Raw genomic sequence first — 27,703 nt, forward strand, 5'->3', positions numbered from 1 at the left:
CTGACCGCAGTCTGAACTAGCACACTGCAACTGCAGAGAAGGGTGTTCCCATGTGATGAGCTATTTGGTTTGGACTGGGGCTTAGCCCTCGTCTTACACAAGTTCAGGCTACCTGTAGAGAAGTTTTGTGCCATGAAGGGGAGAGTTGAAGCTGCCTCCCTTTCTCCCGTGAGATTATAAACCGCACCCCCACTGCCTAGTTGCATCTTCCACCCCATGATTAGGGGAATGAAGTAGAGAGAAGTAGAGAGGTGGAATTTGAACCAGGTGCAGGCATCCAGAAAGAGCACTCCAGTCAAGAGTGCATCCAAGGAGAGGCACGTTTTCAAAGCCACGTGCCAGAGAGCGAGAGAACTTCCTCCTGGCTGACACAAGCACAACCACTGCCCTCCGAATTCTGTAGGAAAATGTTCCGAGGCACTAGAGCAAAAGCTCAGCTTGGCGGCCAGGCCCTCCTCCATTAATTAGGAGCGGGCCTCAGCTCTTCACTGTGCCTGCTACTTAAACCATTCATCACGTCCCCTTTCTCAATAGCAGCTTTTCTTTCCTCTTTTATTCTTTGCCTCCCAACTAACTTCCGGCTTCTGTTTAACCTTTCCATTTGTATGTTTGTCCAGGTGCAGAGCTGATAGCTGGCGGGTCTGCCAACAGCCCATCACTTGCATGTAAAAAGGGGGGAGAGAGCAAAAAAGCAACTTTCCCCTGTATGAAACACGCTGAATAGCCCAGCCAGCTGACACATCTGTGTTTTAATAAGAGGCCATTTTGCAATATCCGGCATTTCATGACAGCTGAATAATAATAAAAACCTGGAGGGGTTGGTGGTGGAAGCAGCCACTGTACACGGCTCAGTGTGCCAAAGTTACACAACTTAAGTTCATCGATTGTTTTTTATAAAGGCTGGTGACTAGGAGGATGCCATTTTATTACATTTTTTTTATCTTATCCTTCTGGCAAGGAGCTAAGGACTGTTCTAGGCAGAGGGCTGGTATATATTATCCCCAACAACTCTGTGAAATGGGGACAACAAACCTGCCCAAAGCCCCATCAAGTGAAATTCATAGCTGAGTGGGGATTTGAACCTGGGTATCTGCCTGTCCAAGGGATGCGGGTGGCGCTGTGGGTAAAACCACAGTGCCTAGGGCTTGCCGATTGTATGGTCGGTGGTTCGAATCCCCGCGGCGGGGTGAGCTCCCGTCTTTCGGTCCCAGCTCCTGCCCACCTAGCAGTTCGAAAGCACCCTTAAAGTGCAAGTAGATAAATAGGTACCGCTTTATAGCGGGAAGGTAAACGGCGTTCCGTGTGCTGCGCTGGTGCAGGATCGCCAGAGCAGCGATGTCACACTGGCCATGTGACCCGGAAGTGTCTGCGGATGGCGCCGGCTCCCGGCCTATAGAGCGAGATGAGCGCGCAACTCCAGAGTCGGTCACGACTGGCCCATATGGGCAGGAGTACCTTTACTTCACTTTTTTATCTGCCTGTCCAAGGCTCACGTAAGACACTGGCAGATTCCAGGTAGGCCCCCCCAAAGCTTGAGGCCCCACCCTATAAGGTCATCAAATTCTAGCTATATTACAGCCACTTCCAGAAACACCTGGTCTCCAGGTTACATCCAAGGCCTGTTTTCAAACTTGGAGCAGCCGGCTCCCATCCAAGGTGGTTATTCTAACAATCTTATCACCTTAAGAATTTGATAGCAGAGTTTGTTTCTTCTTCTCTCCCCACCCTCCTTTCCTTTTGTGTTGTGTCTTTTTAGATTTTAGGCGTCAGAGAACACAGACTGTGTTGCTCTCATTAATCTGTAAACCTCCCTGGGAGCCTTTCTGGCTAAAAAGCAGGGTATAAATACTTTAAATCATCATCAGTGTACCATAATGGCTTATGATGACAAAGATTACTTTCACACTGTGCATTTATATCAATTATATACTAGTTTGCTTCTTTGTTTTATTTAATTTAATTGCCTTTCTCAAGGCAGCTCACAATGTAAATTCAAAACATATACATCTAAGAAAAACCCCGATCAGTTACAAATGTTGTTGTTTTTTTAAAAAAATTAAAATAAGTTCCCATATTAAAAACCGCAATGAATCAAAACAGCTTTAAATGATTTAAAAGCACAACAAGAGAAGAAAACACACAACACCCACTATTAAAAGTTCCTGCAGCGACAGTCATGCCATGGGCCTGACCAAACAACAAAGCGTTTATTTGCCTGCCAATGAAAGGAAAGCAGAGAGAGGGTCAGGCTAGCCTCCTGTGGAAGGGAGTTCCACAGTCTGGGAGCAGACACTGAGAAGGACCTCTCATGTCCTCTCCAAATGTGCCTGTGAAGGTTGTGGGGCCAAAAGAAAGGCCTTCCCCAAAGATCTCATAACTTGGGTAGGGTCTTATGGGGAGATATGATCCTGTAGATAGCACCTGTAAAGGCTTTCATTGGTACCCTGGAAAGGTTCCTCTGAGCTTTCATTTAAGAAAAGTAGCAAGACTTAACCCTCATAGAAAGAAGGCTATGGGGCAAATTATGCAGCTACCTTCTAAGTTATTTATGTGAAATGAGAGCCAAGTGTTATATAGCCACCCTGTGTATTTTTCATGGTACTGAGGATTGCTCGCTGTTGTTACTGGACTCTGTGTGTGTGTGGGTTGTAATCAGTATTGTATAGTACATAGCTGATTTCCTATGGCAAGTATAATCGGGGTAATTTTCTCTAATGTTATGTTACACCACGCTCCACAGCAGCCATTTTGGACAATGCCACGCCTCTCATGGCAGCCATTTTCTGGTCTCCCAGGACACTCTCAAAAATTGCAATGTGCTCACTGGTTCCAAAAGAATGGCAACTCCTGGCTTAAAAGGAGATGGGAAAGACCTCCTGACATGGTGTAAGGCAGCTTCTTATGGAGAGAAAGAAATGAAAAGACAGGATAAAAACAGAAGGCTGAAAAGGGAGAAGGACACTGGGAGAAGGACAAGCTCATGCGAATGACTGGAGAGAAGGCCCAATAGGTTGTCTCAATACTGCGGCTGGTGGTTTCCAACAGGGAGGCAGCCACAGCAGCAGCATAGCACAAACACAGATGTTGTTTTCATGCAAATTATCTTGGTAATAAAAATTAAAATCAAGTGAACACAGCAGAAGGAACAGAGTAGATCACTAAATGGGGGGAAAATGAATTGCAGCATTTCCCCATGTAAATGCAAATAGCTTGATCTAGAGCTTTCTGTTACTATACAGATAAATTAAAGTTGGAGCAATGCTAGGCCGATGCAGAGGAGATCCAGTGAAGTTAATAGGCACAATCCTAATGAAGGTTCCTTAATTCTAATGGTCTATTCTGAGTCAGACAAGCACTGGACACAACCATGAGCCAACTTGACATGAGCCAACAGTGTGACGCGGCAGCTAAAAAAGCCAATGCAATTCTGGGCTGCATCAATAGGAGTACAGCATCTAGATCAAGGGAAGTAATAGTGCCACTGTATTCTGCTCTGGTCAGACCTCACCTGGAGTACTGTGTCCAGTTCTGGGCGCCACAGTTCAAGAAGGACACTGACAAACTGGAACGTGTCCAGAGGAGGGCAACCAAAATGGTCAAAGGCCTGGAAACGATGCCTTATGAGGAACGGCTAAGGGAGCTGGGCATGTTTAGCCTGGAGAAGAGGAGGTTAAGGGGTGATATGATAGCCATGTTCAAATATATAAAAGGATGTCACATAGAGGAGGGAGAAAGGTTGTTTTCTGCTGCTCCAGAGAAGCGGACACGGAGCAATGGATCCAAACTACAAGAAAGAAGATTCCACCTAAGCATTAGGAAGAACTTCCTGACAGTAAGAGCTGTTCGACAGTGGAATTTGCTGCCAAGGAGTGTGGTGGAGTCTCCTTCTTTGGAGGTCTTTAAGCAGAGGCTTGACAACCATATGTCAGGAGTGCTCTGATGGTGTTTCCTGCTTGGCAGGGGGTTGGACTCGATGGCCCTTGTGGTCTCTTCCAACTCTATGATTCTATGATTCTAACCCATAGTCTTTAAACTCATTTGCTTTATTATTCTAGATTTTCTTTATCTGATGCAATGAATATGACTGGGTAATTCTCTCTCTCTCTCTCTCTCTCTCTCTCTCTCTCTCTCTCTCTCTCTGTGTGTGTGTGTGTGTGAGAGAGAGAGAGAGAGAGGGGGGGGGAGGGAGGGACAGAGAGATAAGAAGTAGTATTACTGAAAACATCTCCTGGAAAGTTTTTCCAAGTATCAATGGGTTGTGCAGTTTGTTCTTCATAGAGATTGTTTAGTTTTCTATTAGAAATGTAAAGTTCCCAACAGAGCTGGCTTAAGGGCCTTGGTTCAATGAAAACACTCAATGTGCATTATATGTGTTAGTTGGCTTACCAATGCCAGGCTATTTGTGTTATCAACAACTGTTGCTTTTGTGAATGGGCATGATTAGCAATGTAATTATCACAATCTGTACTTTTCTGCATTTCCTAACCTCCTGACCAAACTATTTACTGCTACTCCCCCCATGTTGAAGTGGACTGTAGTCCATGAAAACTTACACCATAATAAAGTAGTTAGTATTTAAGGTGCCATCAGACACTTATGAAAAGTCATGTTCCAAAGCATTAAGTCTTCTAAGTTGCCAAAGAATTGCTAGTTCTTGAAAAACTTTGACATTCCCACTTCACTTTTGTAACAACGTTTTTTAAATAAGGAATTCAAACAGGCATTTTACTGGCCAAAATCCATTTGTCTCCTCCGAACCCCACCTTACACACACTTCAGGGTTTGTAACAGAACATGTAAATGTTAAGTACGATGATGCATGCATTTGCTGTGAAAAGACATCATTCCAAAGATTTGAAAAGGACAAAACTGTCAGAAGTCACAAAAATGAATCACAGATTAAAAGTGAAACATAATTTACCACCCAGAGAATACGCTGCAAAATAACCAAATGTCTTTTGGCACCTTCAAGACTAATTCATTACGGCATAAGCTAGTACAGACTATAGCCCACTTCATCAGATGCTTAACGTGGGGATGGGGAACCTGTGGCCCTCAAATTGTTGTTAGACTACAATTCCCATCATCCCTGATGAGCATTGGGCTGGCAGGGCTGGGGCTGATGGAAGCCGCAGTTCAACAACCAGAAGGCCAAAGGTTCCCCAGCCCCAAGAAATAAACCAAGGAAAAGCCCACATGATTAAGACACAACTTAATTCAGTCTGATAAGACTGATACCAGTTTAAATGCAGTGGTAGCTGGTGCCCATTGGGAAAGGAGCAGAACAGCAGGGGGGAGCCAAAGGCAATGGCGGACAGAGGCAACTAAATTTAGCTTTCTCTCTCTGTTCCTCCCTGCTGAGTTCTACAAGGACAACACTGAGACTAAGAGCAGGAGAAAGTTGGCAGTCATTGCCACCCCCTGGATTAGGGGGGTGGTCAATAAGAAGGGCAGGGAGGTGGGCACTGGCTGAGGTTGGTGGGGCTGTGCACCATTTGGCATAGTGGACCAGCCTCCGCTGTTATAATGCCTGCAGTTATACTGTGGCACCGTTGTGCGACTGGGCATCACCAATAGCTATTAGAATATAAAACAGTAGCCTAGTAAGCTCTTCAGCATATACCACTTCCCCTTTGGGGCAACTGCAAAAAAAAAAAAAAGCCAGCAATGGCTGCTGCTGATCCCAGATACAACGTCCATCATTGCCCCCAACGCCCTCCCTGCACCTCTCCTTTGGGTAGTGCTAATTACAGCCCCAAACAAAATATTTATGAACCTGAGAAGTCCTCTGAATAAAGGACAAGGAGGCAATAATGAATTATGCTCAACATTTGTTAAGCCAGCACGGGGCAAACATCTGCTTCAAGGTTGCGGTGCAAACATTTCTATCAGCTCTGCCATCTTGTCTGGAAAATTACAAAGCCTGGAGGGGAGTATGCTATTAAAGTTTCAGCCTTTTGTGGAGAAGCCTCCCCCCTCCCCCCCACCACACACACACTCTCTGATGCAAGTGTCATGTTGCTGCTGCTATGAGTATAATGCCATTTTTTAAAGTGCCACTCTCAAGGATTTCTTATTCTGCACGCACCCAGCGTAACAACCCACAATCAGGTAGACACGATCAAGAGCGAGAAGGAAATCAACATGAACAGAGAGCAAAGCCAGAGAACATGCGAACATCTATGTGAGAACAGCTGCATTTAATAAAAGTTTCTCATTTCAGAAATCTAACGCTTTTCATTTCACCCGTTTTGAGTTCTACTGCTGTACCCATGTGGACTAGAAACCTGGCATGCCTCTTGAAACTTAAAACTCAGCAAAATAGACTGGGCAGTCCCTGTAGCTCATGAGCCACATGCAGCCCATGTAGGTTATAATACAACGCACACTGTTTTCTTGACAGGCTGATCGTTCTTCTCTTTTCAACTTCCTAGAAGACGGTGTACATCTTAACTGCTGATCACGCCTACCTAAGGTCTCTCGGAGCATTTCCTCAGCATGCATCTCCAGATACAAGGGCCAATTTAGAAATGGAGATTCAACTGTCCTTTTTATCCCCGCAAGCAGCTTGGGAGAAAGCGGGGGGGGGGGGGGAGAGAGAAGCAGAATATAAAAGATGCAAATGGCAGGAGACTTTAAGAGACTATCTCCCGTTACCATTAGTTCTGTCTCCCTCCCACTTCAATCCAATGTCTTCCAAGAGCATGGAGGGAGGAGGGGGCCCGGGAAAGGAGAAGTAAATAAAACTCAAGATTAGATCCCATTCTGGGGTTATTTTCTTTTTAATACCGGTAACTAAATTGTGGTGCAGTTGCCATGGCTACCATCCGTGCCAGCCTCCTCTGCGAAAAGCCACATATGAGCTCACGTGATGCGCTCAGCCAGAAGGCGGAAGGCCACGCACATTCCAATTTTATAACAATTTGCCATAATAGGGGAGAGATGAGAAGACAGTCAACTGGAAACAAAAAAATGAATTTTTGTATTGCAACAAGGAAGGGAGACCAACAGACCGGGGTTGGACAGCATATTTGCTCTCTGTCACCTTGTGTGCGAGAGAGAGAAACAAAAAAGCAAGCCTCTATCAAACCTGAGGGCAGCATTGTGGCTTTCTAATAATAATACAAAAGAGAACCCCTCTGCAGCACTGATGTGGAGAAAGGAGAATTGGCTAACAAGCGCTCATCTATGGAAAGACAGGCCAGATCATACATGGTGATATGTGCAGGCAAGCAACAGTTTTAGAATCCTGTGCTGGAAAAAGCTCTTTAAAAGGCACAGGGCATTAGTGGCTATTTAACACGCTAAAAAAGAGAAAACCCACTTAAATTATGTAAAAGAAGAGACTGCTTGCTTCCTGGCCTCCAAGAAGGAAGCAGAGGGTCTTGCTGGTTTTCACCAAGTGTCAAAAAAGCATGCCCAACCCGAAATAAAGAATTCTCAGGACTTAAAAACAAATGGAGTAAAAACCACCTTGTCAGGACAGCAGGCTGTATCCAACAAAGTCCTGCTCAGAGTAAACCCATTGAAATCAATGAACCTCAGCTACTGATGTCCATTATCTTGAATGGATCTACTCGAGTGGGACTAACATTGGCTAGAACCCACATTTTCCTGAAAGCGGATCAGAAAATTCTTTTTGTTCTTTTTAAGCACACCACAAGTAGTTGTTGTTGTTTAGTCGTTTAGTCGTGTCCGACTCTTCGTGACCCCATGGACCAGAGCACGCCAGGCACTCCTGTCTTCCACTACCTCCCACAGTTTGGTCAAACTCATGCTGGTAGCTTCGAGAACACTGTCCAACCATCTCGTCCTCTGTCGTCCCCTTCTCCTTGTGCCTGCAATCTTTCCCAACATCAGGGTCTTTCCCATGGAGTCTTCTCTTCTCATGAGGTGGCCAAAGTATTGGAGCCTCAGCTTCACGATCTGTTCTTTGTCCATGGAGTTTTCTTGGCAGGGATACTGGAGTGGCTTGCCGGTTCGTGCTCCAGGTGGATCACGTTTGGTCAAAACTCTCCACTATGACCTGTCCATCTTGGGTGGCCCTGCACGCCATAGCTCATAGCTTCTCTGAGTTATTCAAGCCCCTTCGCCATGGCAAGGAAATGATCCATGAAGGGGACCACAAGTAGTACAGATGCATAAATTACAGAAGGATTATCACAACACACACACAGTTGCACCAGACAGACCCTGGGGTAAGAAGTGGTGGGGATGGAGCTTGGCTGAGCCACTTGGCAGTAACAACACCACCATCACCAACTCATGGCTTTGAAGCAATTTAGGTCTCTGAAATCAACAATTCTGCCTCTAATCATATACTTTAAAAAGGGTCGGCAAAGTCCTAGGGCCGAGGAGCCTGGTAAGGCTTCCCAACCCATTTTTCCCCCAGGCCCACAAGACCCTAACTGATTTGGGGTCGGGGAAGGATTGCAAAGAAAACACGGTGCTGGCATGGGCACCCTGATGAAGATACAACCTGCCCCCTCCTCAGACTTGATTGAACTTTTGACAGTGAGGATGGATGATAACCACTCCTTATCGTGAGAGTCTAGGGTACAAACACCGGGATGGCTCCTGGAGGCAAAAGATGATTAACCACCCCTGCTTTAAGTGGCATAAATTGTTTCTCTTATCTCATTCCAATCATCCAAAGTTGTTCAGCAGTGCTTTGATGATGAAGCGATGTGTTGGGTGGGTGGAAAGTTCTAGATCGTTAACATTTTGGGGATTAAAATTAATACGAGGGAGAGAGGGAAGGAGGGGGAGAGAGATGCCACACAACAACAGCCACAATCAGCAATCAGCTCATCAACTCATTTATTGAATTTCAACCTCTGGGCTGAGCCAACATGGCCGCAACATTCCAATTAAGGATGCTCTTTAGCATGTCTTATTGGTTTTCCCTGTAAACAATTGACATCACTCTTAAACCATTCAGCAATCTGTAAATTAGAGCCCCTACAATGCCTGCTTCCTCATCCTATGAACCACAGAGGCCGCACTTCAAAGGTTTGCATTACTAAACATTTCTGCATTTTACGAGTGCCGACTCTGAACCTCAGAAGGTGATGTCATTATTAAACCCTGCCGTGCGGTTCAATAGCTGCTTTTTGCGGTTTCACTCGCTTCCTAAATTTGGAACACAAGAGTGTCTTTCGACAAGTCTTCTTCGGAGGCAGAGGCGAAAGGCGTCCCAGGGTGAAGTGAGCTGAATCTGGCCGCCCAAGGAAACGCAGTCAGCCATTTGATAAAAAATTGAGACTGCATTGTCAGGAAGAGGACTCGGCTGGGTCAAAGAAGCCCTGAGGGAAGGCATCAAAGGACAGGAGGAGGAGACATATGCACTTCTCTTGAAGGGCTGTTACCTAATTAAAGGGTTTTAATTGATGGGTACACAATATCCCTCTGAAGAAGATTGCAGGTGTCTACAACCAATTATTTGCGGGAGTCTTCCCTGGGCCACGGTGTGCTGTGGGCAAAGCAGAACAAAGCTGCCAAGAGCAAGACTTCCATAGGACAATGCTGGAAATAATTATTAACGGGATGGAGCTTGGCAATTCAGCCTGCACAAGGCGATGGCAGGGCAGAACAGCTGTTTCCCCACTGCCCTTGAAGGAGAAGAGGCTGAAGGAACAAAATGGGAGCCTTCGCAGTGGGCATCATGTGCATGGAGGTTTCCCTTGGCTTCGTGTTCTGTGCCAAGGCTGGAGGGGAGAAATGCCAAAAGAAAGGAAAGCTTCTGGGACAAGTGAAACTTTTGGGCTCTTCCTTTTCCCTCTGTAGCAGAGCTCTACTGAAGAGGAGTTGTATGGACAGGAAGCAATCCAGAGATCCCAGGTCAGAGGGTTTCTAAGGCAATGTTTGGTTTGCTCGCCAGTGCAAAAATGCATGACAAGCAAGCGCTATGTAGAGGGGCACAACAGGCACATCCACATGGAGGGTGTGAAATAGAAAACCGGTTTGGGGTGTGCTAATTCAGCATGATGTCTCCCAGGGGATATAGAGCCACATGGACCGCAAAATCCATGGTTGTGACTTGGTAAAAGTGAGACAGCTTAAGGCTCAAAGACCTGAGGTTATTTCTGGCAAAAGTAACCAGTTGTTTTTGCTAGCCGGGTGCTGTCTTCCTTCCTGACATTTTGGACTACAACACTCACCAGCCCTAGTCAGTGTGGCCAAAGAATGCTGGAGCCCAACACCAGCAAACTCTACCCTGGTGTTGTGCTGCCTGAACACTCACTTGATTCTGTTGATGTTGAATGTTTGTGTCCAATAAGTCAAACTGATTGATTCCTTGGATCAAATTATCCAGCAACACTGCATTGTCTATTTTCCTTACACAGCACAGCCAGAATCTGGCTTTTCCAGGGCAGTGGATTATTGGCTTGTGATGCAGATGACTAAAGTTCCCTGGGTGCTAGTTTTCACCTGACCCAGCTTTCAACAAATACAAATCTACAGACTTTATATTTTTCCAATGAAAGGCATCTCTTGATATATAGCCAGTGCATTTTGCTGTTTGAGTCCAACAGAGCAACAGCCATCTATAATGGGACAACCCAGTCAGACGGGTAGGGTATAAATAATATAACAACAACAACAACTACTACTACTACTAAACTACGCCGCAGCAGAACCATCCAAATGCTAGTCCTACTCAGAGTAGGTCTGTCCTACTGATGGACGTTGTTAACTTAGGTCTATTAATTTTGATGAGTTTATTCTGAGTAGGTCTTATTTAGACAGAATTCATGTTATTCTGCTAGAGAAAGACAAATTCCTGTGTGGCAACTGGTTTAAGCAAACTGAGCCAAAGACCAGCCAAGGAATCCATCTAGAAGCTAAACCCATTCACAATGGGGAATTGCTGACATGGATACTTGTGTGCACATACATTTTAAAACTGTAAACTGTACCAGAAAGATGACATTCCACTCTCAGAATTACGCAACCAAAACATGACAATTAGTTCTCATTTGAACTGAGATTTTTCAGGATACTAACAAAGCCACCAAATTTGGCAAACACAATCACCAACAATAGCCGCAACTGCATTTCTAAACTCTCCAGCTGCTTTTGTCTTAAGCCCCTTTTCCTGCACTAAAAATTTAAGCCTGTCCAAAAAAAAAAAATGTACCTAAAAAACCTTCGCAGATGAAAGACAAGCCTACCAGATTTCTCCTTTGAGGCTGAAACAGTGCTCCAATATAAATGGTGTGGAAATTCAGAGATGCAGGTGAGAGGGTTAATATTTTCTACCCCTTTTTGATCACAGTGTTGTTTCTTTTTCATAAACTTGAAAGCTTTGCGATAGAAGGATTTGCTTCTGAAACTGGGCAACAAATACCCAGATCATCAAATGGCACAGCATAATAGCAGGCGTCTGGAGTGCTGGGACACAACGCAGAAGGCCTCGCGTGTCCCGATTCTTCCATCGCAGGAAAGTGAAAGGTCCAGATGAACAACCCACAGAGTTATTATGGGCTTTGCAGAGGACAGAGCAATGCAGGAAAGGAGGAACACGTGCTGTTTGAGCAGCCCTGTGTGCACGAAGCAGCCCCTTGTGCATTTTAACAGAGGGCCTGGAAAACGGCAAAAGCCCACCAGGACAGCATTTCAGATCCCAAAGCAGAAACAACAACGACAACAAAGTATGCATTTTCTGTGAAGCTATTGGCTTTCCAAATGAAAGCCATCACGACACCCAAGCTCTGCTAGTTTACTGTGACAAATGAAAAAGCCAGGCAGGACGTGTGGCCTTTGTGTCAACTGAATTGGAGGGAAATCAAGCATGAATCCAGAGAAATGCAGCTGTCAAAGCTCCAAAAACACCCTTTTCTGGTCAACTAGGGGGAGAGGGAAAGGAAAGGGGAAAAGAGCCATGTACCATATTCAAAGGAGTTTAAAAGCGATGAGGATGTAACGCCCAACTACAGGGAAGAGCTGTAGCTGAGTGGCAGTGCATCAGCTGTGTGTGCAGGAGGTCCCATGTTCAATTCCCAATGTTATCTCCAGGTAGGGCTAGGAATGTTTTCTGTCTGAAACCCTGGGGGGCCGCCGCCAGTCAGAGTAGACAATGCTGAGCAAGATGGGCCAATGGTCTAAACTGGGAAACAGCAGCTTCCTATATAAAGGCCTTCTACAAAATGCAAGCAAAATCCAACCATCAAACATCACCTACTTGCTTTAGGGAGAAACAACACCTGTGTTGCTTGCATCATGGGAGAGATTCTGGATGGATCTGCTGCAAAAAGACCCCACTGGCTGTTTTTTGTTGGGATGCCTCCAACATCACCAAACACCTGTTTCTATTAACAGTACAGCCCCCAATGCACCTTTCTGCGCAGAAGCTGCAAGATGCTTTTCCCAGAGTGGACTGCATCTCACGTACCTGGGAAGTCAAACGGAATCCATTCCGGAAGTCCGTTCGACTTCCAAAACATTCGGAAACCAAGGCATGGCTTCCAATAGGCTGCAGGAAGCTCCTGCAGCCAATCAGAAGCTGTGTCAGACGTTCAGGTTGCAAAGAATGTTCGCAAACCAAAATACTCACTTCTGGGTTTGAGTTTGGGAGCCAAAAAGTTCGACTCGCAAGGCATTCGGGATCCAAGGTACGACTGTACTATGACAGTGTGCAGTCAGCATGTCCCTCAATCCAATCCTGCGGCTGGACCTTGATGCCGAGGAGATTTCAATAATTTGGGCATGCACCCACCACTGCAGTCATCAGTCAACTCTGTACCACTCACCATCGTTCCTGTCCTTGAGGAAAATGCCATCTCTTTTGATAAGCAAGTAGCAGTGTTTGAAAATGTTGCCACTGGACTCTTTAAGAATGAACCAGGAATGCAAAGCGGACAAGCTGAAACGTGGGGGGGCAGGTTCACAGAGTTTGGGAGACGGAGAAAAGAAAGTTTTCAAAACCTTAGGTTGCCAGCTAACAATCGTGGGTGGTTTATGTTTCTGTGGTCTGTTTTTTCATTTGCTGATGCTTCCTCCAAGTCTTTTTCTCTCCCAGTGCCCCCCACATTTCTCAGGGGGTTTCTTTCTTTTCAGCAATTTAGTGCAATTATTCTGAACAGCGCTGCCCATCTGTGCTGCATGGCCTAAGATTGCTGAAACAGAGAGGTATTTGAGAGCACTGTAATTGGGTGGGGTGGGTGGGGAGGTCATGTTTGGAGAATACAGGGAGCATGGAATATTCTCCCACCATCCCACACAATGGAAAACAAAACTCTACACTGAAAATGCAACATTTACCTATGTTGAGCCAAGACACTATAAACAATAACAGCATTAAGAACCACCTGCTGGATTAGGGAGACTAGCAAGCAGGATCTGAGCGCAACCCACACTGTGGTTTCCAGCAGCTGGTATTCAGAAGCATTACTGCCTCTGCCTCTGGAAGCACAGCACAGCCATCTTAGGCTAGGAGAACATAGATAACTTTCTCTTCTATGAATCTGTCTCATCCTCTTTTCAAGACAACCAAGTTGGTGACCATCACTGCCCCTTGTAGAAGCGAACACCATAGTTTTAACTATGCACTAGGTTGGGGTCAGCAACCTTTTTCAGCTGTGGGCTGGTCCACCGTCCCTCAGACCATGTGGTGGGCTGGACTATATTTTGAAAAAAATATATAAACGAATTCCTATGCCCCACAAATAACCCAGAGAAGCATTTTAAATAAAAGCACACATTCTACTCATGGAAAAACACACTGATTCCCGGACCGTCCATGGGCCAGATTTAGAAGGCAATTGGGCCGCACCTGGCCCCCGGGCCTTAGCTTGCCTACCCCTGCACTAGGTGGAGGACGACTTCTTTTGTCTGTCCTGAATCTTAAAGCAGCCACAATGTGGGCGCTTTCCTATCCTACTGATTTCAAGGGGAAAGTTAAGTACTTGCTTAAGTGTCTTCCATCAAATCTGATGGATTTAAAAGCACCTTAAATTTGGATAGGTTCTGTCCCAGAGTAAGGTGGTAAATTCCTGAAGTTAGTAACATAAGTGTGTGAGAAACTTTAGGGGATAGTGTTGTGCTGTTAACAGGCACCAAACTGCACCTGTAAGCTACAGACGATGGAAGAACAAAACTGAAGTCAAGCCAGAACAGGAAGCAACTAGAGCAAGCATAGACTACTGTTTCCAGCTCGTGAGGAAGTCCCCTACATTTGATGGTCCATCTGTCTGCCTGCCTTCCTTCTGGAATAAAATAAAATGGATTTGGGTGTCCCTAGGGCTTGTACTTGTTAATATGGATGTGTAAGCTTTGAATTTGTTTACTTAACAAAATTTACATGCCACTAGATTACAATAAAACCTCTAATCAATTTACAATAAACAAAAAAACAAAAAACCTACACCTTTTCGCTAAATTGGTGCAATTATTCTACACAGCACTGTCCATCTGTGCTGCATGGCCCAAGATTGCTGAAACACGAGAGGTATTTGATAGCACTGTAAAAAGACAGTTTAAAAATGTATCTAAAAATCAACAGTAGGCAAAAAGGGATTAAAGTGCATGCCAACTTTCTGTATAGGCTTATCTAAACAAAAGTATGTTTAGCAGGTGCCAAAAAGAGCACAGTGAAGGCAGCTGCCTTACATCAATAGGCGGGGAGTTCCAAAGGGTATGTGCTGCCACAATAAAAGACCAATTTGTTGCAAGTATTATGTGGCACCTCTGGCAGTGCCAGTTCTGCAGATCAAAATGATCAAGTGGACATGTATGGCTATTGCCATGCCCCTGGCCACTACACATTTAACAAGCTGTACTGATGTTTATATATTTTGCCAAAAGCTGCTTAGAATGGCTGGGGCTACCCAGTCAGATGGGTGGCTAATCACCACCACCACCGAATCATTTTGCTACTTTCAGAAGAAGAAGAAAACAAGCAGGTAGTTGTAAAGAGAGATTTGATTAATTTATCTTCTAGTTTAAGTAATGAAAGTTTGGGAGCCCTGGCAAGAGTCGTCTCCTTTCCTTCTTCTTTCTTTCTTTTTTTAAGGCGAGGGAACATAATTAAGCTTACTGGCAACAAAGCTAATCAAAACTCCAACAGGCACAAAGGGAAAAAGAAAACATTTCCCGTGTATCACATCCTCCCCTCTGGCCCCGCGCCCAGGGCTTTCAGCGCAACTTTTGAACAAAGACGAAAGCCACCTAATATGTTTTGCAACAGCATTAGCAAAGGCCCCACCCCCAAGCAACCCTGGCTGCAAGGAAGGGCTTGAAGCAAGGCCTACCTTTTAGGTCAGAAAAGCCCTGTGTGCAGAAAGGGAGAAAATGCTACTGCAGGAGGAAGAAGGCTCTCTGGCTACCCAGCTTCACAGAGCATGAAATAACTCCCTGAGCCACGGCAGGAGAGGGCAGGGCTGCCCCATAAAAGCTGGTATGGGAAGTGGAAGAGGAGGAGGAATCAAACTGGCATTCCTCTTTGCTCCAATTAACCTAGGGCACTATCCACCAGGAAGTTCTCCCATGCATACAAAGCCACTTCGAAAGAGGCAAGAATGGAAGCTTTTCTTGAAGTAGATCTATTCCAAAACAACTGAAAGGATGTTCTGTGCAACAAAGCGGATGGGGTATCCCAGGCTGGTCCAAGGAGAAGTGGAGGCTGGTGCCTTAGAGCAAATGGGGCATCGCCCCACCAACCTCCGTGTGCCCACTAATTCAGCTCCCACCTGCCTGACTTCTTACTTTCAACCATGCCCAGCACCGACTGTCACTTCCCTCTTCCTTCGTTGCAGGGTTGTCTCAGGAAGGAGGTGGTTGGAGGCAAAAAGCCAGAGTTAGCGGGCTCTGCCTGTCGTTCACTCTGGCTCCACCTACTGTTAGCCTCCTTGCCTTCAGTCCTAAAAGTCCCAATAGCCAACAGCCACTACTGGCAATGAGAGTCATCCTCAAAGGAGCAAAGTCCAGGGCAAGTCTCCTGGACAAGCTGTGGGCTGGCTCATCAGCCATGTTGGAGATGGGTATTTGCTAAACTCTCTACACACTCTTTCCCCCCTTCTTCTCCTAATTCCCCTAAGAAAATGAGAGGGTAGGAAGGGATGAAATGTTTTCAAAAAAGCCGATAGAGCACTTTATTTTAGCCTCCATGTCACCAGGTGTTCAAAATAGGTTGGCACCAATCAAGATGGTGCCAGTCTATTCTGAAAGGTGCCTTACCCCTTTTATTTCCCTTCCCTTCCCTTCCCCTCCCCCCCTCCCCTTTTATGAAGATTACCGGCTCTGAGATCCCACAGCTAATTCTCCCCTGGCCTCCTAGCTGGCCCAAGTAAGACCAATTCAGCCAGCTAGCCCTGGTGACTATCCAATGTTTATTGGATGGATTTCCCCCAAATTGATTTTTGAACTCTGAATTTTATTGTTATTCATGCTTTTATACTGTATTTTATGCTGCTTCTATGTTGTATTTCAATTAAGTGTTTTAAATTTGTTATTAGCCGCCCTAAGCCTGGTTTTCTGAACCAGGAAGGGCAGGGGGTATAAATAATAAAAAAATTATTATATTATTATGTTGAGGCTGGCCACACCCAAAAGAAACAGCTTCTTCTCCAATGTTGTGCTATTTCAATTGGCTATGTAATATAGTACATCAGTGATGGCCAAACTTGGCCCTCCAGCTGTTTTGGGACTACAACTCCCATCATCCTTAGCTAACAGAACAAGTGGTCAGGGATGATGGGAATTGTAGTCCCAAAACAGCTGAAGGGCCAAGTTTAGCCATCACTGTAATACATGAACATCTAAGGCCACCTATCCTAACCCAGCCCCCTCCAGATGCTCTGGGCTACAGCTCCCAACAGCCGTGGTGGCTGGGGCTGATGAGAGATGTAGGTCCAAACATCTGAAGGGCATCAGGTTGTCAAAAGCTGATCTAAGGAAGCTTTTTTTATAAAGGCACAGTTTTCGCCCAAGCACAGCCCCTACCATGAGCCTTAATAAGGCGACTCACTAACTGCAGAGGCCTCTGCTGGTGTGTAGCCAAACAGCTGAAGGATCCTCCCTACCAGCCAGGAATGCAAACTATGCTTCAAGGGTCAAGCTGAGATGTTTCAAACAGGAAGGAAGGAGACTTGCCTAAAAAGCTGAAACTGCATTATATTTCTAAGACCATGCATCTTATTTCCCCAAACTGCGCAGGAGATGGGCACACATTTTGGGGCAGGTGAAAGAGAAAAGGGCCACTTAGGTCTTCCTTATCTTAGCTGAAAATGGAGAGATCTCTCTCTTTGTCTAAGCAGGCAAAAGATACTGGATCAGCTTGTAATATAAAAAGAGAGATTTGCAGAGGGCCAACTGTAGCTCCCCAGGAACAGAGGGAGCACCTCTTCAGCAAGTGATGAGGGAGCACAGTTTGAAGATGGTTCAGAGGGCAATTGCTTGTCAAACTTCCTACTCTCAGGACAATGTTTCCATATTGACTTGTCTGCTGAAGAGTCCATTTATGTGCCTACTGGGATATCCCTGGAGATGGCAGAAGATTCCAAGTTTATACTGCCTGCTGGCCATGCCAAAGGAAGCTCCTTAGAATGAGTCAGTTCAGTATTGTCTACAAAGACTGGCAGCAGCAGCAGCTGTACCAGTGGTTGCTGGGGACTGAACCTGGGACTTTCTGCATGACAAGTGTGTGAAATATCACTGACCTAAGGCTCTTCCCTAATGGCCACGAGAGTCACAGGAACAAAGCATATGTCTTAAGACTGCTGTTTCAGTCCTTAGGGATCTCCAGATATATGGGACCCAAACACATTTGTACCGTCGACAATGTATTGTCACATTGTATGACAATAAAATACAATACAAAAAATAAAAGAAGCAATAAAAATACAACTAAATCAGCATGAATAGTTAATGTGATGGATAAGCCATCTCCCATCTTTAACCACAAATTCACAGATATGCCGCAGACCACCGGGGATCACAGTCTGGGGACCCCCGGCATAGAAGGCAGATGCACAAGTTTCCAAAATATATAGTAGATGATGTAACAATATGAGGAATCACGTAGGAATTACTGGGGGAAAACAAGAGCATTCCAAAATTTTAAAAGTGAGTGTGTGTGTAGAAAAACCAGGCAGCGGGGCATAGATTTCCCCTACAGAATTTGGCTCTGCTCTCCCAAGTAAGTACCTTCCTCTCTCAGAAACCAGCAGCGGAGTCATTGGCTCACAGCACAGGCAAGATGCAATCTGCTAATGGCTCCCCTCTTGCTTGCAATAATATTTTACTTCTAGCACACAGTAAACCTGATGAACAAAAGCAAACACCATGGTTTCAATCTCCTAAGTAAACTAGAAAACAGAGCTGCTGCATAAATAGCTGGCTTGATTTACTGCCCGTGGTAAACAGAGCTAGCAGAATCCAATGTTGGCACCAGAAGGCCAGCTCCTGTTTTATGATTTCGGGGACAACTGCATCTGGAAATATATTTCGGGGCACGGGAGGGGCTACTCAAGCAGGGCAGCAGCCAAGAGGTTAAAGAACTTGGCTCTGCTCCCGGAGGCTGCAGGGGACAGGCGCTTGCTTTCTCTCACATCAAATGGCTGCCTCCAACTCAACTGAGCCCTAGTAGCTCACCATCATAGTCTTTGAAAGTCCATAAACAAGTGTAGCCAGCATGCAACATCCCAGAAATATCTTTACCACCCTGCTCCAATAAGCAGCTTGGCTAAGGGTAAACTTTTGTCACTGTGAAAATTGCAAACAATTTAAGCTGACATGGTTCCACACTAGACAACTTGGGTATTTTTAATTCTCTGAGGATCCTTTTTTTCCTATGTGCATGGATAACCAATGGTTCCTGTTCTAGATGTTGTGGACTCCAACTCCCATCATCCCCAGCTAGCATGGCAAATAGCCAGGGACGGTGGGAGATGCAGTCTGAAAAAATCTGGAGGGAACCACGTTGGCTATCCATGCAGTAAACTATGTGCATGTTTAATTCTTTTCTGTCTCTTTTTAATACTTCCATGTTATTAAAATGTACTTCCTTGTCTTGGTTGCTTAATCCCTCACTGAAATCTCTCCAGAGGGATTGGTTCAATCTCTCTGTGGTGGAATGTCGCTTTTCCGCCTCCACTGCCACAAATTTGCTTTTTTCCATCTGTATCCAGCAGTGCATTGAGGTAGATGTGGTGGAAACAAGGCTGTAAGCCTTTTGGATATGCATAGTCTCAAGGTGGGAAGATGCATACCTGCCAGGCCCATTCAGAACACCTGTGCAAGGCAAAACTTGAAAACCAAAGACTTGCTGGCCAAAAATAGCACTGGAATTGCATACTCGGCTGAAGTTTTAAGCTATGAAGTCATACTCAGCACAAGCAAGCGGAGTCTATGCGCACAGCAGGATTGCACAAGTTGTCAGAATGCGGGTCTTCAAGCAAAGCCCTTCTTGCTATCAGCTAACATGGTAGGTAGATCATCAGCTTTAACAATCAGATCCTCAACCCACTAGGATCCCAGAAAAATCTGGAGAAAATACCTTCAACTTAACTGCTTTCAAGGCATCTCCGTTAACTTCAGAGATCATGCCTACTGGTTCACGTTTCATCATCTCTCTTTGGTACTAGAAGTCCAAATAAATTTTTAAAAAGTCATTACTACTAAATTTGAGCCTGGTCAAATTTTTAGGACAAGTACATGGTACTGTGTGCCGAGATTCCTGCATTGCAGGGGGGTTGGACTAGATAACCCTTGGGCGCCCTTCCATGTCTACAATTCTATTGATTCTAGGATCCGTACCAGTTGATAATGGAGCAACAGCAGTGCCGTGTTTCAACTGCTCCTTTCCATCAGAAACTGAGTTCACGTGGAGAGCTAAAGATATTGCTTTGGCAGGTGAGGCCAGCTCAAGAAAGAACCATTCTCACTGACATGCTACCTTTCCACGTGCAGAAAGCCTTTGATGGTGAGGACTCAAACATGAGAATTTCCCTCTCCCCACCCACATCTGGGTGTTCACTTTACATGTACTGTCAGTCTCTCTCTCTCTCTCTCTCTCTCTCTCTCTCTCTCTCTCTCTAAGACACAAGGCCTCCCCACACCAAGAACTTATAATTTTGGGATGTTCTGGAAATCTCTGTTTCTCATATCCCTACGTTTGTTCCTAGAACAAACAGTCTGCGTGTGGTGTCTGGATCCTTGCTTAGGTGGCACAAGAACACAAGAAGATACCTGCTGGATCACGGCAGAGGCTGGTCTTTGTGAAGTGTGTCTGAGATTAATGGTTTAAATGAGTGGGGTAGATTAGACATTCAGTGGGGAAACATCCCTTACCGGGGGAGCTGAGGGAAGGGGAGAGATGGCTTTGCAGCATATGCGAATGGCTTGCCAATTCTGAGCAAACCAGCAGGCCCACTGTTGCAGTCTGTTGTGTGGGTGAGAGTGGGCAAAGATTTCAGGAGACAAGATTGATTGCGCGACTCGGAGGCCTGCATTTGTACATATTTACATTGAAGGGGACCAAATGAAGAAAAATGGATGTAAAAACACACACACACACACACACACACACACACACACACAATCCAGTGTACATTGGAAGTTTTGTGGCAGCTATTTTGTAGCACTGCACAAGAACTAAGCATTCTGGAGGAATAGATCCATGAGGCTTGAAACATAGGATGGAGTAGGGAGGACGGGCCTCCCCCCTCCATAAATGATGCCCCTGCCAAGCCAATTACCATTCCTACAGCCTGTTGACCACCAGGCTGGACTTTAATGCAGCATTTCTGCTGTGGCTAAATACAAAAAGAGAGGGGTTGGGGGGCAGAATCAGGCCATTATCTGACTTAATAAACAGAAGACCAGCCTGCGATTTCACAGAAACGAAAAATCCCTCCCCCTCCTGTAATATCCAGAACAAGGCAGGCCAGAACGAAGAGGAGCAGAAGCAGGGGTTGTTTATGTTGGCAGCCGATTCCAGCCCTAATGGGAAATTTCAGCTTTGGTTGCATCAGGAAGAGAGAGGAGGGAGGGAGGGAGATGGAAAGGGAGGGAGCAAGTTATTAAGGTGGGGGGGGGGAGAAGGTATGGTATTTGAAGAGCAGTGACAACAACAAAAATGCTTACATGGCAAGTGAGAAAATTAAGAGCCAAGGCCCCGACGCTATATTAATATGCCTCATCATTAGGGAAACAAACCTTCTACACAAAAATAAAGACTTCCTGTGGGAAAGCAGGGCAAGAGGGTTGTGTCCATACTGTCTATGCACAATTAAGGCTCTGCTCCCGGCATTAAAAAAACAGAAGTGTTATGAGATCCACATTTAAAAGGGGTGGGAATGTCTGAGGTTCAGAGAAGTCAGGGCTTTGCACTGAGGGGGTGAAAAGCCCTTGCCTAAGCAATTATCCCATTCCCTTCATTAAAGGAAATTTGCAGTTTAAGTGGGGGCAGGTGGGAGGGACGAGGGAGAATCATTAACTCCAGCCAGCCTGCAAATGCACTGCTGCATCTGTTCACAGTCAGCCTGTGTAGATTGCACAGGTGGAGCTGAGGACCCCAACAAAACTTCCTACCAAACTTCTGTGGGCTTAAGAAAAAAGTACAGTGGTACCTCGGGTTACATACGCTTCAGGTTACAGACTCCACTAACCCAGAAATAGTGCTTCAGGTTAAGAACTTTGCTTCAGGATGAGAAGAGAAATTGTGCTCCGGCAGCGCGGCAGCAGCAGGAGGCACCATTAGCTAAAGTGGTGCTTCAGGTTAAGAACAGCTTCAGGTTAAGAATGGACCTCCGAACTAATTAAGTACTTAACCTGAGGTACCACTGTACCGTATATACTCGAGTATAAGCTGACTTTTTCAGCACATTTTTTATGCTGAAAAAGCCCCCCATAGCTTATACTCGAGTGAGGGTCCTTTTGGGCTGCTCCTTCCTCCTCCTCCGCCTTTGCCGCTATCGGCGGCGGCAGAGGATGAACGGGGCTGCTTGTTCTTTCTCTGCCGCTGCTGCTGCCACCAGCCTCTGCCACTCGGCAGCACCCTAGGTAGGCAGGGGGGCGGGAGGGGCTGGGGGGAAGAGAGAAGCCCCCTCTGCCGTGTGCGCATGCACGCGCACACACATGCACTCCGGCCCACCAGGAGGTTTGTGGTGTGGTGAACCGGCTTATAATCCAGTCAATAAGTTTTCCCATTTTTTGTGTGGTTAAATTAGGTGCCTCAGCTTATATTTGGGTCGGCTTATACTGGAGTATATACGGTACCTTGACCTTTTCCAAACCACATGTGCAGCATTGCAATACATTGTGTGTGTGTGTGTGTCTTTTCAGCAGAAACTGTTTAAGAAAGCCAAATTGTGGGATTATGTAACACTAGATTAAGTGTTAATGAGCCAAGAATGCCACTGTTTGTCTGGGACCCTGAATCTAAAATTAAATAACTCTGGACGTTGGAAAGGGCAACACTGTGGTAATTCTTACCTCCTAAGGTACTAAAAGCGCCATTTGTTTAGCCCGGGCAACCTGTCCCAACAATGCTGCCCTTGGCCTGAGAGGAAAACAGGAGACAGAATTAATGCCTTAAAAAAATAAAATACACCTTTGGGTGCAGTCCAGCAACTTCAGGGTTCCACACATCATACCTCATCCCAACCTAAAAGCTGAAAGCTCATTTGGCCAATCCCTCAAAACAAATTCAGATGCAAGGGTGGGATGAGGAAGCATGTGGTACCGTCCTCCTGAAATTGTACCAGTTGAAAATTCAACTCTGCAACTGCACATTTAGATGCTCCCTAGTTCCCCCACCTCCCTCCCTCTCTCTCTCTCTGCATGTGGAAAGGTCACATTAAGATGTCCCAGCCTCCCTGACATGCTAACTTCCTACTTTGTGGTCACTTACAAAACATGTAATCTTCCCCTGGCATTTTTGTGCAGTACGATCCCAAGGAAGACTGCACTACTGCCTTTTCGGGAACATTAAGAATTACTTTCAACACACCTTTATAACAGCAATGGAATAAACAGATACATTCTTAGTCACCCTCAGTTATGGCCTTTCAGGGCCCAGGTGTGAGATCTGACAGATGTTTCAATCCAGTATTTATTAGAACACAAATTATTTTAACTGTAACATGCCCAGAGAACTAGCCACAGAGCAGGCTAGAAAATAAAAATCAATAGCTGCACGATAAAATTAAAACCTTGGTTTATTGAGAAGAAAGGATGAAGGGAGTGTATCTGTAGGAATAGGATCTCCTTAAACCCTCGATTAAAAGTAAGACGACAAAAAGAAATTTAACTACCATTTAATTTTAATAAATGGGGGGAGGGAAGTGTACAAATTATGAAAATGAAACATGGAAATCAACCTATAGCAGGTGAAAAGTCAGTTACCTGCAACAGCACAGCAAAGTAACTATCACCTCCAGGCGAACAGAAACCAACCCCTTTGTAAAAAGAGACAGTTCTTTCCATTCAGGCTATTGAATAGCAGCAAATAACTTAAGACAGGTTGGTATGTGAAGGCAGGCAGGCAGACGGGCAGGCAGGCAGGCAGGCAGGCAACTTGTTATAGTCTGGTTTGCAAAGGAAATGTGTAGCATTAATTTATATGTCAGTAACTGAAAATAAAAATGCAAATGCAAACCCTTCTTCCTCTCCAAGGTTCACATGCCCTGAACTATCTCAATCCTCTAAAATTGTCAGGTTTTCCTACGTCAGACTCAGCACACTGGTTTCTGTAAGGAGGAGACCAAACTCAGAATAAGATGTGGTGATGGCCATCAACCTGGATGACTTTAAAAGGGGATCAGACAAATTAATGGAGGATTAGGTTATCAGTGGCTATGAGCCATAATGGTGATAACATAGCTCCATTTCCCCCCAGGATCAGGGGCAGCACATCTCTGAATGCCAAACTCTGGGGAAGCGAGGCTACTGCAATCTCGTGTCCTCCTCCTGGGCTTCCCAGAGACACCTGGTTGGTCATTGTGGGATTGTGGATGCTTGACTAAATGGGTCTTTGTTCTGATCCAGCACGGCTCTTCTAATATTCTTAGGAGCCTCGGTTCCTGCACAACCAGCTCACAAAATGTGGAGTAGAATGCAGAATCTGTTTATAAAGACATGCCCACCAGGGGCCCACACTCATTGGCGAGAGGTGCCCTTGCCACACTCGAAAAGCAAATATAGCAGATATATAGGATGTGGGAGTCCTTTCCCCCCGCTACTATAGAATTGTAAGAGTTGGGAGGGACCCTGAGGAACATCTAGTCTGATGCCCTGCAATGCAGGAATCTCAACTAAAGCAACCATGACAGATGGCCATCCAACTTCTGCTTAAAAACCTTCAGGGGAGTCCACCACCTCTGGTGGGAGACTGTCAAGCAGCTCCTCTTGTTTAATTGGAATCTCCTTTCTTGCAACTTGAAGCCATTGGTACAGGTCCTAGCCACCAGAGCAGAAGAAAATGATCTGGCTCCATCCATTTAGATATTTGAAGGTGGCTATCACACCACCTCTCAGTTGTCTCTTTTCCAGGCTAAGCATACCCAACTCCCTCAACCATTCCTCATAAGGCTTGGCTTCCAGACCCTTGATCATCTTGGTTACCTTCCTCTGCACACCTTCCAACTTGCCAATATCCTTTGTAAATTGTGGTGCCCAGAAGTGGACAAAGTACTCCAGGTGTGGCTCTACCAAGGTAGAATAGAGCAGGACTATGACTTCCCTTGATCTGGACACTATACTTCTGTTGATGCAGCCTAGAATGGCATTTTTTGTTGCAGTATCACACAGTTGACTCATGTTAAGTTTGTGGTCTACTAAGACCCCGAGATCCTTTTCACATGCAAGCCAGGTGTCCCCCATCATATGTTTGTGCAGCCTCTTCCTGCTTAAGTGTGGAACCTTACATTTGTCCCTATTGAAATTCATTTTGTTAGGAAGCTGCCTTACGATGAGTCAGACCATTGGTCCACCTAGTTCACAACTGTCTACACCGACTGGCAATGGCTCTCCAGGGTTTCAGACTCATCTCCATCTGGAGAGGCCATTGGAAATTGAAGCTGGCACTGTCTGCATGCAAAGCAGGTTCTCTGCCCCTTAATTAGGGCACTTTCCTGCAGCATTGTGCTTGGTTGCCGGTGGCAAGGAAATCTCCACTAGGAGACTTCTGGAAGGAAAGAATTAGGAAAGTTGGCCCTTCTGCTCCTTTATGCCATGGGTGACTAATATGTTTATTTTATTAATTATTTAAATGCACTTATATCCCATCCATATGTGAAAGCAGGCTAATAAAAATCATGGTAGGCTAGCAATTTTTTGTGGGCTTGTTTGCAAGATGAGGAAATTTCAAACCAGAAGGAATTTAAGCTCACACTGCCATTTAATACACATGCACAAACTCAAGTCGGAGAATACTAGCCTAAGGCTATGATTCTAATATAATGTGCAGAAGGCACATCCACTCAAGAAGACCCAGTTAATTTAATGGGCCTAAGTTAGCCATATCCATTAATTTCAGCTGGTCTACTCTTGAGTAGGACTAGTTTTGGCTACAACCCACCAAAACTAACTCCTCTTCACTGCCCTTGGACTGGGTTCTGGGTCAAAGGATGCAAATGGTAGGTAAAAAATTCTGGAGTCCAGATGCTTAGTATTTAAATAATAAAAATATTAAGCGCAGGCGAAGTCCAAACAATATCATCCAAAATAAAAGAGAGATCCTCAGTTGTAATGCATTCTATCTGGCATTCCCAAGGTTAAATTCAAGGCAGTCACCACCAGCTAAATTAGCCAAGACCAGGTAAATATGCCTTGGAACTTGCACCCAAGGGTACAACAAGCTGGTCCTAGCTGTGTCATGATCCCAACAAACAAGAGCCACTCTTCCCCTTCAAGGCTCGTGTTGCTCTAGATTCACTTTCACTATGGGGTTGCCCTTTCCCTCCCTCCCTCCCTCCCTCCCTTCCTTCCTTCCTTCCTTCCTTCCTTCCTACTGTGTTATCCCATTCTTAACAATTTAAAGCAAAAAAAAAAAAAAGGTGGGGTGGGGTCGTTTTAGGAGGAGAAAACAAATCAAGAAAGCTTGTAAAATCAAAAGCATTCTTTTTTGTCTTTTTTAAAGCACACAAGAGCAAGTCTGTGTCCGGCCCTGCCCTCTGTCCCCCCTGCCCCCACCCCAATTCTTGAGCTCTGCCTGATTGAGGAGGCAAGATCAAGCAAGAGGAAACCTGTGGGCAAGAACAGGAAGCAGGGATTAAACAACCCATTGTAGGTCAAAGGTTACTCGCAGATCAGTTACCACTAGAGGCATGAGAGGCTGACGCTCAGTTGAGACCCCAACACAGGACATCAAACAGCTCAAGCTTCAATGCCCCATCTCCTCTAACACAAAATGTTTAGGCCTCCCACAATAAAAATGTGATGCTTGAGTGGCATCAGCACCCTGAGTTCTTTTTTTTCACAGAGCCTGTAACTCTTCCCTGCCCCGCTTTTACCCTTCTTCTAAAGGGGAGGGCACAAGTTATGTGACTTGGCAAGTTCAAAGTCCAATGAGGGTGACTGGGCGAACCTCCTTTTTCCCACTTGACTTTGCAAAAATAATAATACACACACACACACACACACACGTATCATTGCAGAGAGTGAATAATTTAAAAGGACTTTGTTAGATACGTAAAAAAAAAAAACCTGCTCACAACCTATTTCTTTATATATTTTTAGAAAAGCCAATGTTTGTTAGGGTGTGTGTCCATTTGTTTTTGTTTTATTAAGAAAAGGATATAACTGTCTTCCCAGAGCCTTTGTCCAATGAGAAAGTTATTAAAATGCAGAAGTTTACTTTTCCTTTATAATCGTTTGTCCATAGCGGGGACAAAAAGCAAGAAAAACTCTGCAGGAAGCCTGCCTGCCTGGTGTATGTGATGTTACAATTAATCCTTCACGATGACAGGTCCTCGTGTCACAACACAGTAGCTCAACAGTCGTATTTCACACCATGGAGGAAAACCTCAGAGTCCAAGTTACTCAATTAAATTAAAACCATGACGCACAATCACAGTGACTCTCTCCCTGCCTGCCTCTGTTCAGAGAAATGAAGACGGCGACATTTTCGTGGCAAAGAGGTTCCACCATGAGAAACCATTCTTTAAGCATTTGCTGAACAATCACCTTGATGTTGCTTTAAAAATATGCAAGTGTCCCATGGAACAAGCACCCAGGGACAAATACTACCTCTGCTTGCCGTTTTTCATTGCTCTTTTCCTAACCAAAAGGCAAAAAGGGAGCCTGTCCCCTCTACAAGCGGCAAACAGAAACTACCAGCAGCTCTGAAAACAGAAGCTTCTAGAGATACGAACTACTAGACCTCAACCGATCCTAATCTCCCCTGTTTTCTAAAAGGAAAGGCATTTATTTCTTGTTTTCTCTAATGCAGGCACCTGCAAGATTTTCAGCAAAAATAAATAAATCTGTCAGCTGGATGGTTGTGTAGTGGCAGGAAGGATCCTATCGGCTGCGAAACAAAAACTGTCATCTGCTAACGGCCGAAGCGTTAAGTGACACACACACAACAACCTCCCGACACAGCCAGGGCAGACACCCCGACCCACCCTACAGAGACTTCTGTTCCTCGAAATGTAATTAGAATGGGCTTCAATACGGCCTTCAAGTTTAGTAACGCAACGACTATCCTTGCAACTACTATCATCACATCATCCATTTAAAATTAGGTCTGAGCTGTGTCCCT

General features: G+C 45.3%; 1 protein-coding gene across 13 annotated transcripts in view; it reads right to left on the reverse strand.

The window, feature by feature from the left end:
- The window catches only part of RERE (arginine-glutamic acid dipeptide repeats), a 345,593-nt gene that overhangs the window by 44,323 nt on the left and 273,567 nt on the right, over nucleotides 1-27,703 (reverse strand). The window lies entirely within an intron of this gene.

This window comes from Podarcis raffonei, chromosome 8 (assembly GCF_027172205.1).
Source record: "Podarcis raffonei isolate rPodRaf1 chromosome 8, rPodRaf1.pri, whole genome shotgun sequence".
Classification (NCBI taxonomy): domain Eukaryota; kingdom Metazoa; phylum Chordata; class Lepidosauria; order Squamata; family Lacertidae; genus Podarcis; species Podarcis raffonei.